Raw genomic sequence first — 12,506 nt, forward strand, 5'->3', positions numbered from 1 at the left:
GTGCCACTCATATCTGGTGTCACAATAGCGTGCATTTAAAAAAAAAAACTTTTTTCACTGTAATAGATTGATTAGCAGTTAGTTGTCTGCAAGCTTGTGTGTCAGGCTCGCAGCGTACACTGTACCCACTCGCCCAGTGCCACCACTCACTCACTGGTTTCACAATAGCGTGCATTTAAAAACCAAAAAACTTTTTTCACTGTTATAGATTGAATAGCAGTTAGTTGTCTTCAAGTGGGTGTGTAAGGCCTACCACGTGTACTCTGCCAACCTCTGCCAGTGCACAGTGCCACTCATATCTGGTGTCACAATAGCATGCATTTAAAAAAAAAAAACTTTTTTCACTGTAATAGTTTGAATAGCAGTTGGTTGTCTGCAAGCGTGTGTGTCAGGCTCGCAGCATATACTGTACCCACTTGCCCAGTGCCACCACTCACTCACTGGTTTCACAATAGCGTGCATTTAAAAACCAAAACACTTTTTTCACTGTAATAGATTGAATAGCAGTTAGTTGTCTCCAAGCGTCTGTGTGTCAGGCCTAAAACGTGTACTCTGCCAACCTTTGCCAGTGCACAGTGCTACTCATATCTGGTGTCACAATAGCGTGCATTTAAAAACCCAAAAACTTTTTTCACTGTTATAGATTGAATAGCAGTTAGTTGTCTTTAAGTGGGTGTCAGGCCTAGAGCGTCTACTCTGCCAACCTCTGCTAGTGCACATTGCCACTCTTATCTGGTGTCACAATAGCATGCATTTAAAAACCAAAAAACTATTTTGACTGTAACATAATAGCAGTCAGTGTCTTTCATAAGTGTGTGTCAGGCCTACAGCGTGTACTCTGCCAACCTCTGCCAGTGCCACTCTTATCTGGTGTCGCAATAGATTGCATTTAAAAACCAAAAAACTTTTTTCACTATTATAGATTGAAGAGCAGTTAGTTGTCTTCAAGCGGGTGTGTCAGGCCTACAGCGTCTACTCTGCCAACCTCTTCGAGTGCACATTGCCACTCTTATCTGGTGTCACAATAGCATGCATTTAAAAACCCCAAAACGTTTTTGACTGTAATATAATAGCAGTCAGTGTCCTTCATAAGTGTGTGTCAGGCCTACAGCGTGTACTCTGCCAACCTCTGCCAGTGCACAGTGCCACACTTATCTGGTGTCGCAGTAGATTGCATTTAAAAACCCAAAAACTTTTTTCACTGTTATAGATTGAATAGCAGTTAGTTGTCTTCAAGCGGGTGTGTCAGGCCTACAGAGTCTACTCTGCCAACCTCTGCTAGTGCACATTGCCACTCTTATCTGGTGTCACAATAGCATGCATTTAAAAACCCAAAAACTTTTTTGACTGTAATATAATAGCAGTCAGTGTCCTTCATAAGTGTGTGTCAGGCATACAGCGTCTATTCTGCCAACCTTTGCCAGTGCACATTGCCACTCATATCTGGAGTCACAATAGCGTGCATTTAAAAACCCAAAAACTTTTTTCACTGTTATTGATTAAATAGCAGTTAGTTGTCTTCAAGCGGGTGTGTCAGGCCTACAGCATCTACTCTGCCAACCTCTGCCAGTGCACAGTGCTACTCATATCTGGTGTCACAATAGCGTGCATTTAAAAACCCCAAAACTTTTTTCACTGTTATAGATTGAATAGCAGTTAGTTGTCTTTAAGTGGGTGTCAGGCCTACAGCGTGTACTCTGCCAACCTCTGCCAGTGCACATTGCCACTCATATCTGGTGTCACAATAGCGTGCAATTAAAACCAAAAAACTTTTTTCACTGTTATAGATTGAATAGCAGTTAGTTGTCTCCAAGCGTCTGTGTGTCAGGCCTACAACGTGTACTCTGTCAACCTTTGCCAGTTCAAAGTGCCACTCTTATCTGGTGTCACAGTAGCGTGCATTTAAAAACAAAAAAACTTTTTTCACTGTAATAGATTGAATAGCAGTTAGTTGTCTGCAAGTGTGTGTGTCAGGCTTGCAGCATATACTGTGCCCACTTGCCCAGTGCCACCACTCACTCACTGGTTTCACAATAGCATGCATTTAAAACCAAAAAACTTTTTTTACTGTTATAGATTAAATAGCAGTTAGTTGTCTTCAAGCGGGTGTGTCAGGCCTACAGCGTCTACTCTGCCAACCTCTGCCAGTGCACAGTGCCACTCATATCTGGTGTCACAATAGCGTGCATTTAAAAACCCAAAACTTTTTTCACTGTTATAGATTGAATAGCAGTTAGTTGTCTTTAAGTGGGTGTCAGGCCTACAGCGTGTACTCTGCCAACCTCTGCCAGTGCACATTGCCACTCATATCTGGTGTCACAATAGCGTGCAATTAAAACAAAAAACTTTTTTCACTGTTATAGATTGAATAGCAGTTAGTTGTCTCCAAGCGTCTGTGTGTCAGGCCTACAACGTGTACTCTGTCAATCTTTGCCAGTTCAAAGTGCCACTCTTATCTGGTGTCACAGTAGCATGCATTTAAAAACCAAAAAACGTTTTTCACTGTAATAGATTGAATAGCAGTTAGTTTTCTGCAAGCGTGTGTGTCAGGCTCGCAGCGTATACTGTACCCACTTGCCCAGTGCCACCACTCACTCACTGGTTTCACAATTGCATGCATTTAAAAACCAAAAAACTTTTTTTCACTGTTATAGATTGAATAGCAGTTAGTTGTCTCCAAGCGTCTGTGTGTCAGGCCTAAAGCGTGTACTCTGCCAACCTTTGCCAGTTCACAGTACCACTCATATCTGGTGTCACAATAGCGTGCATTTAAAACCCAAAACCTTTTTTCACCGTTATAGATTGAATAGCAGTTAGTTGTCTCCAAGCGGGTGTGTGTCAGGCCTACAACGTGTACTCTGCCAACCTTTGCCAGATCAAAGTGCCACTCTTATCTGGTGTCACAATAGCGTGCATTTAAAAACCCAAAAACTTTTTTCACTGTTATAGATTGAATAGCAGTTAGTTATCTGCAAGCGTCTGTGTGTCAGGCCTACAACGTGTACTCTGCCAACCTTTGCCAGTGCACATTGCAACTCATATCTGGTGTCACAATAGCGTGCATTTAAAACCAAAAAACTTTTTTCACTGTTATAGATTGAATAGCAGTTAGTTGTCTCCAAGCGGGTGTGTCAGGCCTCCAGCATGTACTCTGCCAACCTCTGCCAGTGCACAGTGCCACTCATATCTGGTGTCCCAATAGCTTGCATTTAAAAACCCAAAAACTTTTTTCACTGTTATAGATTGAATAGCAGTTAGTTGTCTGCAAGCGTCTGTGTGTCAGGAAACAACGTGTACTCTGCCAACCTTTGCCAGTGCACATTGAAACTCATATCTGGTGTCACAATAGCGTGCATTTAAAACCAAAAAACTTTTTTCACTGTTATAGATTGAATAGCAGTTAGTTGTCTCCAAGCGGGTGTGTCAGGCCTCCAGCATGTACTCTGCTAACCTCTGCCAGTGCACAGTGCCACTCATATCTGGTGTCCCAATAGCTTGCATTTATAAACCAAAAAATGTTTTTCACTGTTATAGATTGAATAGCAGTTAGTTGTCTCCAAGCGGGTGTTTGTCAGGCCTACAACGTGTACTCTGCCAACCTTTGCCAGTGCACATTGCCACTCATATCTGGTGTCAAAATAGCGTGCATTTAAAAACCCAAAATTTTTTTCACTGTTATAGATTGAATAGCAGTTAGTTGTCTTCAAGCGGGTGTCAGGCTTACAGCGTGTACTCTGCCAACCTCTGCCAGTGCACATTGCCACTCTTATCTGGTGTCACAATAGCATGCATTTAAAAACCAAAAAACTTTTTTGACTGTAATATAATAGCAGTCGGTGTCCTTCATAAGTGTGTGTCAGGCCTACAGCGTCTACTCTGCCAACCTCTGCCAGTGCACAGTGCCATTCATATCTGGTGTCACAATAGCGTGCATTTAAAAAACCAAAAACTTTTTTCACTGTAATAGATTGAATAGCAGTTAGTTGTCTGCAAGTGTGTGTGTCAGGCTTGCAGCGTATACTGTGCCCACTTGCCCAGTGCCACCACTCACTCACTGGTTTCACAATAGCGTGCATTTAAAAACCCAAAAACTTTTTTCTCTGTTATAGATTGAAAAGCAGTTAGTTGTCTCCAAGCGTCTGTTTGTCAGGCCTACAACGTGTACTCTGCCAACCTTTGCCAGTTCAAAGTGCCAATCTTATCTGGTGTGACAATAGCGTGCATTTAAAAAAAACAACTTTTTCACTGTAATAGTTTGAATAGCAGTTGGTTGTCTGCAAGCGTGTGTGTCAGGCTCGCAGCGTATACTGTACCCACTTGCCCAGTGCCACCACTCACTCACTGGTTTCACAATAGCGTGCATTTAAAAACCAAAACATTTTTTTCACTGTAATAGATTGAATAGCAGTTAGTTGTCTCCAAGCGTCTGTGTGTCAGGCCTAAAATGTGTACTCTGCCAACCTTTGCCAGTTCACAGTGCTGCTCATATCTGGTGTCACAATAGCGTGCATTTAAAACCCAAAAACTTTTTTCACCGTTATAGATTGAATAGCAGTTAGTTGTCTCCAAGCAGGTGTGTGTCAGGCCTACAACGTGTACTCTGCTAACCTTTGCCAGATCAAAGTGCCACTCTTATCTGGTGTCACAATAGCGTGCATTTAAAAACGCAAAAACTTTTTTCACTGTTATTGATTGAATAGCAGTTAGTTGTCTGCAATCGTCTGTGTGTCAGGCCTTCAACGTGTAGTCTGCCAACCTTTGCCAGTGCACATTGCAACTCATATCTGGTTTCACAATAGCGTGCATTTAAAACCAAAAAACTTTTTTCACTGTTATAGATTTAATAGCAGTTAGTTGTCTCCAAGCGTCTGTGTGTCAGGCCTACAACGTCTACTCTGCCAACCTCTGCCAGTGCACAGTGCCACTCATATCTGGTGTCACAATAGCGTGCATTTAAAAAAAAAACTTTTTTCACTGTAATAGATTGAATAGCAGTTAGTTGTCTGCAAGCGTGTGTGTCAGGCTCGCAGCGTATACTGTACCCACTTGCCCAGTTCCACCACTCACTCACTGGTTTCACAATAGCGTGCATTTAAAAACCCAAAAACTTTTTTCACTGTTATAGATTGAATAGCAGTTTGTTGTCTTTAAGTGGGTGTCAGGCCTACAGCATGTACTCTGCCAACCTCTGCCAGTGGACATTGCCACTCTTATCTGGTGTCACAATAGCGTGCAATTAAAACCCAAAAACTTTTTTCACTGTTATAGATTGATGAGCAGTTAGTTGTCTCCAAGCGTCTGTGTGTCAGGCCTACAACGTGTATTCTGTCAACCTTTGCCAGTTCAAAGTGCCACTCTTATCTGGTGTCACAGTAGCGTGCATTTAAAAACCCAAAACCTTTTTTCACTGTAATAGATTGATCAGCAGTTAGTTGTCTGCAAGTGTGTGTGTCAGGCTTGCAGCGTATATTGTGCCCACTTGCCCAGTGCCACCACTCACTCACTGGTTTCACAATAGCGTGCATTTAAAAACCCAAAAACTTTTTTCTCTGTTATAGATTGAATAGCAGTTAGTTGTCTCCAAGCGTGTGTGTGTCAGGCCTACAACGTGTACTCTGCCAACCTTTGCCAGTTCAAAGTGCCAATCTTATCTGGTGTCACAATAGCGTGCATTTAAAAAAAAAACTTTTTTCACTGTAATAGATTGAATAGCAGATAGTTGTCTGCAAGCGTGTGTGTCAGGCTCGCAGCGCATACTGTACCCACTTGCCCATTGCCACCACTCACTCACTGGTTTCACAATAGCGTGCATTTAAAAACCAAAACACTTTTTTCACTGTTATAGATTGAATAGCAGTTAGTTGTCTCCAAGCGTCTGTGTGTCAGGCCTAAAACGTGTACTCTGCCAACATTTGCCAGTTCACAGTGCCACTCATATCTGGTGTCACAATAGCGTGCATTTAAAACCCAAAAACAGTTAGTTGTCTCCAAGCGGGTGTGTGTCAGGCCTACAATGTGTACTCTGCCAACCTTTGCCAGATCAAAGTGCCACTCTTATCTGGTATCACAATAGCGTGCATTTAAAAACCCAAAAACTTTTTTCACTGTTATTGATTGAATAGCAGTTAGTTGTCTGCAAGCGTCTGTGTGTCAGGCCTACAACGTGTACTCTGCCAACCTTTGCCAGTGCACATTGCAACTCATATCTGGTGTCACAATAGCGTGCATTTAAAACCAAAAAACTTTTTTCCGTGTTATAGATTGAATAGCAGTTAGTTGTCTCCAAGCGTCTGTGTGTCAGGCCTACAACGTGTACTCTGCCAACCTCTGCCAGTGCACAGTGCCACTCATATCTGGTGTCACAATAGCGTGCATTTAAAAAAAAAAACTTTTTTCACTGTAATAGATTGATTAGCAGTTAGTTGTCTGCAAGCTTGTGTGTCAGGCTCGCAGCGTACACTGTACCCACTCGCCCAGTGCCACCACTCACTCACTGGTTTCACAATAGCGTGCATTTAAAAACCAAAAAACTTTTTTCACTGTTATAGATTGAATAGCAGTTAGTTGTCTTCAAGTGGGTGTGTAAGGCCTACCACGTGTACTCTGCCAACCTCTGCCAGTGCACAGTGCCACTCATATCTGGTGTCACAATAGCGTGCATTTAAAAAAAAAAAACTTTTTTCACTGTAATAGTTTGAATAGCAGTTGGTTGTCTGCAAGCGTGTGTGTCAGGCTCGCAGCATATACTGTACCCACTTGCCCAGTGCCACCACTCACTCACTGGTTTCACAATAGCGTGCATTTAAAAACCAAAACACTTTTTTCACTGTAATAGATTGAATAGCAGTTAGTTGTCTCCAAGCGTCTGTGTGTCAGGCCTAAAACGTGTACTCTGCCAACCTTTGCCAGTTCACAGTGCTGCTCATATCTGGTGTCACAATAGCGTGCATTTAAAACCCAAAAACTTTTTTCACTGTTATAGATTGAATAGCAGTTAGTTGTCTTCAAGTGGGTGTGTAAGGCCTACAGCGTCTACTCTGCCAACCTCTGCTAGTGCACAGTGCCACTCATATCTGGTGTCACAATAGATTGCATTTAAAAACCCAAAAACCTTTTTCACTGTTATAGATTGAATAGAAGTTAGTTGTCTTTAAGCGGGTGTCAGGCCTACAGCGTGCACTCTGCCAACCTCTGCCAGTGCACATTGCCACTCATATCTGGTGTCACAATAGCGTGCATTTAAAAACCCAAATTTATAAAAATGTATGTTAAAATTGTATGCTATAATTGGGTTACCTCTCAGGCTAAGGGGAGGTAATCTGTGGGAGGTAACCATTGTGTGATTGGGTAATGTTTAATTGGATGTGGGCGTCTCCCTTGCAGGGGAGAATTGCATAAAAGCAGAGTTCTTCTTGACCCTCAATACGTAGCCTTGTCTCGTTATTGGAGGGAACTGCTATATCACACTCTTTTTTCCTGTTACGCTCTCCTTGGAGGAGAGGTCTTTCCTACACGGTCCTGAATGCTGGAGGTTCATTCAGGGTGGAAGGAAGACGGCGCGGCTCCAGTTAAGCTACGGTGGTTGTGGAGTCTGCGGTGGTTGTGGTGTCGTCTGCAGTGTGTGGTGTCCTCAGGAAGCTCTAGGAGCATCCGTCAACGGAAGGCGTCCATTACACTCCCTAATTCCCACGGTATTAGGGAGTTATCTACCAAAAGGCTGAAAGACCTAAATTGGTCTTTCAGACAAATTTACTAATACTAAGTAAAAATGACTTAGTATTAGTAAATTTTGCCCCTACTCACTATACCGCGAGAAGGGGCATGTCTAGTAAACAGTGAGCAGCCTGTGGCTGCTCAGTGTTTTAAAAAAAAAAAATAGCCCCCCATCGGCGGGTGGGGGCTCCTCTGATGAAACATCACTCTTAAAAAAGGTCTCAAGTTTGCTCCCACATCCCAAAATTCGGATTTCAATATCTGCATAGACCTACATAAATTTATACGGAAGATCTCAATCAAAAAATTCTTCATGGAAAAAAACAGGATACAACAGGAGGCGGATCAGGATTACACACATACTGAACTACATCCTACCTCCACCTTCTACCCACAACATATGAAGAATGACTCCATTAGAGTATTTGAGAAAATGGTTGAGAAGGACTTTAGAAATAAATTACTAAGAAGATCACGAAAGACAATTTAACTAGAAAAGAAAGGAATGCCCTTAAACAACTCATGAGATCTGAGGATATCACAATAAAAGCAGCAGACAAAGGGGGCGGACTAGTCGTCTTGAACACCAGTGACTATATAGAAGAAAATCAGAGACTATTGGGAGATACCAGCACCTACCTGCAATTGAAAGGTGATCCTACTACCCAATATCAAGATGAACTCAAGGAAATATTGAATTTCGGAAAAGAGAGAGGGATCTTGAATGAAAGGGAATATAAATACCTATATGTCCAGCACCCAAGGATACCGATATTTTACCATCTACCAAAGATACATAAAAGACTGGTGAAACCCCCTGGAAGGCCAATTGTATCGGGAATTGGATCCCTTACTGCAAATCTTTCTGAATATGTTGATCAATACCTACAGCGTCTACTCTCCTGTTTAAAATCCTACCTCAGAGACGCTACTCAAATTTTAAACATTTTATCTGGGTTTAAGTGGGAAAAGGAGATGATTTTAGTTACTGCCGACGTTACCTCTCTTTACACAATAATTGAACACCTCCAAGGATGTGAGGTGACCCAGTTTTCTCTATCAAAGTATTCAGAATTGAAAAATGACCTTATCGATTTTCTCATCCAGTGTATTATTTTTATCCTTACACACAACTACTTCTGGTGTGACGATTTCTTTTATTTACAGATTGAAGGTATTGCCATGGGACACGATTTGCGCCAAGTTACGCTAATCTATTTATGGGCAAATGGGAAGAGGAATTCATATGGACCCATTGCCCATTTGGCGCAAATCTGTCCCTATGGCAGAGATACATCGATGATTGCTTTTTTATATGGAAGGGAGATCTTGAATCTCTTGAGCATTTTAAGTTATATCTTAACAATAATCCCTATCATTTGAATTTTACTTTTAACCACTCCAAGGAACACATCGAGTTTTTAGACCTGGATATCTACATCGAAGAGGGACAAATCAACATCAAGACTTTTAAGAAAAACGTTGACTGTAATAGTTTTATTCCTTTTAATAGCCATCATAAATCTACATGGTTAAGGAACATACCCCAAAATCAGTTTAGGAGGGTAAGACGCAATTGTTCGAACTATGAGGTGTGTAAGTCACAAATGGAAGAAATGAAACAGAGATTTCTGAATAAAGGGTATCATTTAACACTATTGGAAAAATCTATGGATATAACATTAACTACTCCAAGAGAAGACACTTTATGTAAGAAACCAAGTACTGCAGAATCGTTCAACTCAGCACCCACTTTTATTACCAAGTACAATCATCAATCTCATATGATACAGAAGATATTGAGAAAACACTGGGGGATCCTCAAGAACGATGCAACATTATCAAAACTTCTAGACAATCAACCTCAGATCATCTTCACCAGGGCATCTAACCTACAACTTATGCTAGCACCTACCATTAAAACTGTGAATGCCAACTCGGATCAAGATACATCTCATGGTTTCACTAGATGCAAGAAATGTTTAGCATGTAGGAACAATCCATCTTTAGAAGACTCCATTACCAAATTCAAATCCTTCACCACTCAAGAAGAATATGACATCAAGACTAATATGGACTGTACCACGTCGGGAGTCATATATCTAATAACATGTCCATGCTCCCAACAGTATGTTGGACGTACAAAAAGATCACTTAAAATACGCATCGCAGAACATATCAGAAATATTAAGAAGGGACTCCTAACACATAATCTCTCCAAGCACTTTAAAGAAACTCATGGGGGAGACCCCACAGGACTCAAATTTATGTCTATTGAGAAAGTAAAGATAAATTGGAGAGGAGGAAGTATCGATGAGGTTTTAGACCAAACAGAAGTCAAATGGATTTTTAAGTTAGAGGCTTTAGTCCCTAAAGGACTAAATTTAGATTTTGAGGTAAATGCCTTTTTATAAAAAAAACATTTTTTAAAGAATTTCTTTTTTTTTCACATCCTCTTCATTTATTAGTGCACTATATTTCAGATTAGCACATATTCTGCACATAAGCAGCATTTTAAAAAGAAATATTCCCTTCACATCACTCATATAATATAACAATATATGAATTAATTTGAATACTAATTTCTCTTCTGCTTTATTTCAGAATGGACGAAATTAATTATGTACACCTAACCTCTTTGTACTATCATTCTGTTATTCTGATATATTCTTTATCCATTACTCTCCCCTGGCTTCTGCACATATTTATTTATTTTCTCCCTACATAGATGTTTTCTCTATTTTATACATCTGTGATTCCTTTATTGTGGTCCTATATTGTGAGCCATTTACTTAATGGATCAACTAACCCTGAAGATTTTTTCATTTAATCTATTTATCGATTGATTTATTTATGAATATATTTTTTAATTGATATCCAGCATTAGACAAGCCATTCCTCTATGAAGTATCTCATGGAATGTGTTTATGTATTCCCTATCATTGTTTTATCTACCCCCTATAATCATGTGGAGATTGTTTTATATTACTGTTTTCAACATCGTTTTTATTTCATCTTGTTTATTTAATTCCGTTTGTAATGCATTCTTATACATGTCATTTATGTATCAAAAGTATAATTGTATTATTGGTAATTAAGGCAATATGTATATAAATGAACACTGAAGCAATGGACAGCATTATGTCTCTGATGAAGTAGGGCTTATCCCCTACGAAACACGTTAGACAGACGTCCATAGACGCATACAGGATCAGACACAGCTACCAGCAGTCACAACAGCAGCCTATCTTTGAACGCAGGACCCGTTTGGAAACTACCACAACCGGAGCGGTCTGCTCTGCACGTCCTCTGAAGTGAGGCTCCAGTTCGGTACGTGCTTGCAGATGAACGCTGTCCTCACCGGCAGCCAGAATACGGATTATTTCAATCTATATCCATCCGAACTTATCCGAAGGTCCTTGCAATCAATTTGTGGCACTATAGTCTGGGAATGCATCTCTGATTTATTCTCTACCTGTATTTTTAATATTTTTAATATTTTTAACATATGGAATAAACTGGTACTTTTTTTTACAATCACATCCAGTTTTCTGCTTCAGTCCATTAGCGATATACAATAATATTATTGCCTAGTCTGCAGTTTCTTGTACTGCAGCACTTACTGTAGAGTTACTTTCCAGCTTTACTGATACAAAGTATATGATTTAAGAAAGTATCATCCACCCTCATTGATTGAGGACTCAGTCACTTATTCCTCGCATTTTTTGCCACATATCCAGTTAAGAATTAGAGACTCAAATTACTCTCATCCTATTTGAGTCTCTTCTTTATTGTTTTTATTTTATTATTATTAATATTTTTTGGTATAGATTCTCTTTTCTATATCTATTTGCAGTTGAGTCTACTCTGTATTTCTATACTATGTTCTCATGATTTAAAGAGATATCGCACCTATTAGCCATTTAAAGGTACAGCATCTCCTGGTTTGTTTTGCTCTAGCCATCAGTCACTTAGCTAGCTCCTGGAGTCTACACTTGTTCAGAGTGTTTTTTATTTAGTCATTCTTTTTCATAGGTTTTTAGTGATCCCTATGTGTTCCATTAACTGAGCAGCCTAGTGCTAGTCTATCTCCCTCTCTCCTGTGTGGTACATTAGGTACACCAGAACTATCTCCTTCTGTTTTGGTATTGTCCGATAGAGCGGTACCGGAAAGTGACCGAGCATTGGTCATCAAATTGGTTAATCCATAACCAGCTCTTGAAATACAGGAGTTCTGGACAAGTGCTTGTTGGCAGTGGAATGGATCTCTAAAAACTCTTGAAAATAAGATCGGGACAAGACATCAGCTTCAGTTTTAGCCACTCCTGGGGTGTATTCACATATAAGGTAAAACTGCAACTTTCGGTAAGCCAAGTCAATTTTCAGAGCAACCGGATGGTGGTCAAAGAAGAAGAGCGCCCTTCATTGATTATCTTGCATGCCACCAAGTTGCCATCAAGTTGTTGGAGAAACATTTGACTGCCTTGCCGGACCAAAGATGACCCCTATCGTGTTAGGTTACAGGTGAGATGTCAGTCATAGAGTTTCACATTCGCTGACGGTACTCACCTTTCCCAGGGCATCCGCAATGCACTGGAGGTCAGTCTGCAGCGGTTATAGTATATACAAACAACTGGTGAGTGGGGGTTCAAGTGCGGATATGTGCAGGCAGCCTCTGAATATAGGGTCACTCCCAACCCTCTAAATCACAGAAAAGAGAAAAATAAAAGGAACCAGGATGCCACAATCACTACAGTATATTTATAATTACCAGCTGGAATGTGGAAATCTCA

The sequence above is a fragment of the Pelobates fuscus genome, chromosome 10 (genome assembly GCF_036172605.1).
Source record: "Pelobates fuscus isolate aPelFus1 chromosome 10, aPelFus1.pri, whole genome shotgun sequence".
Taxonomy (NCBI): Eukaryota; Metazoa; Chordata; class Amphibia; order Anura; family Pelobatidae; genus Pelobates; species Pelobates fuscus.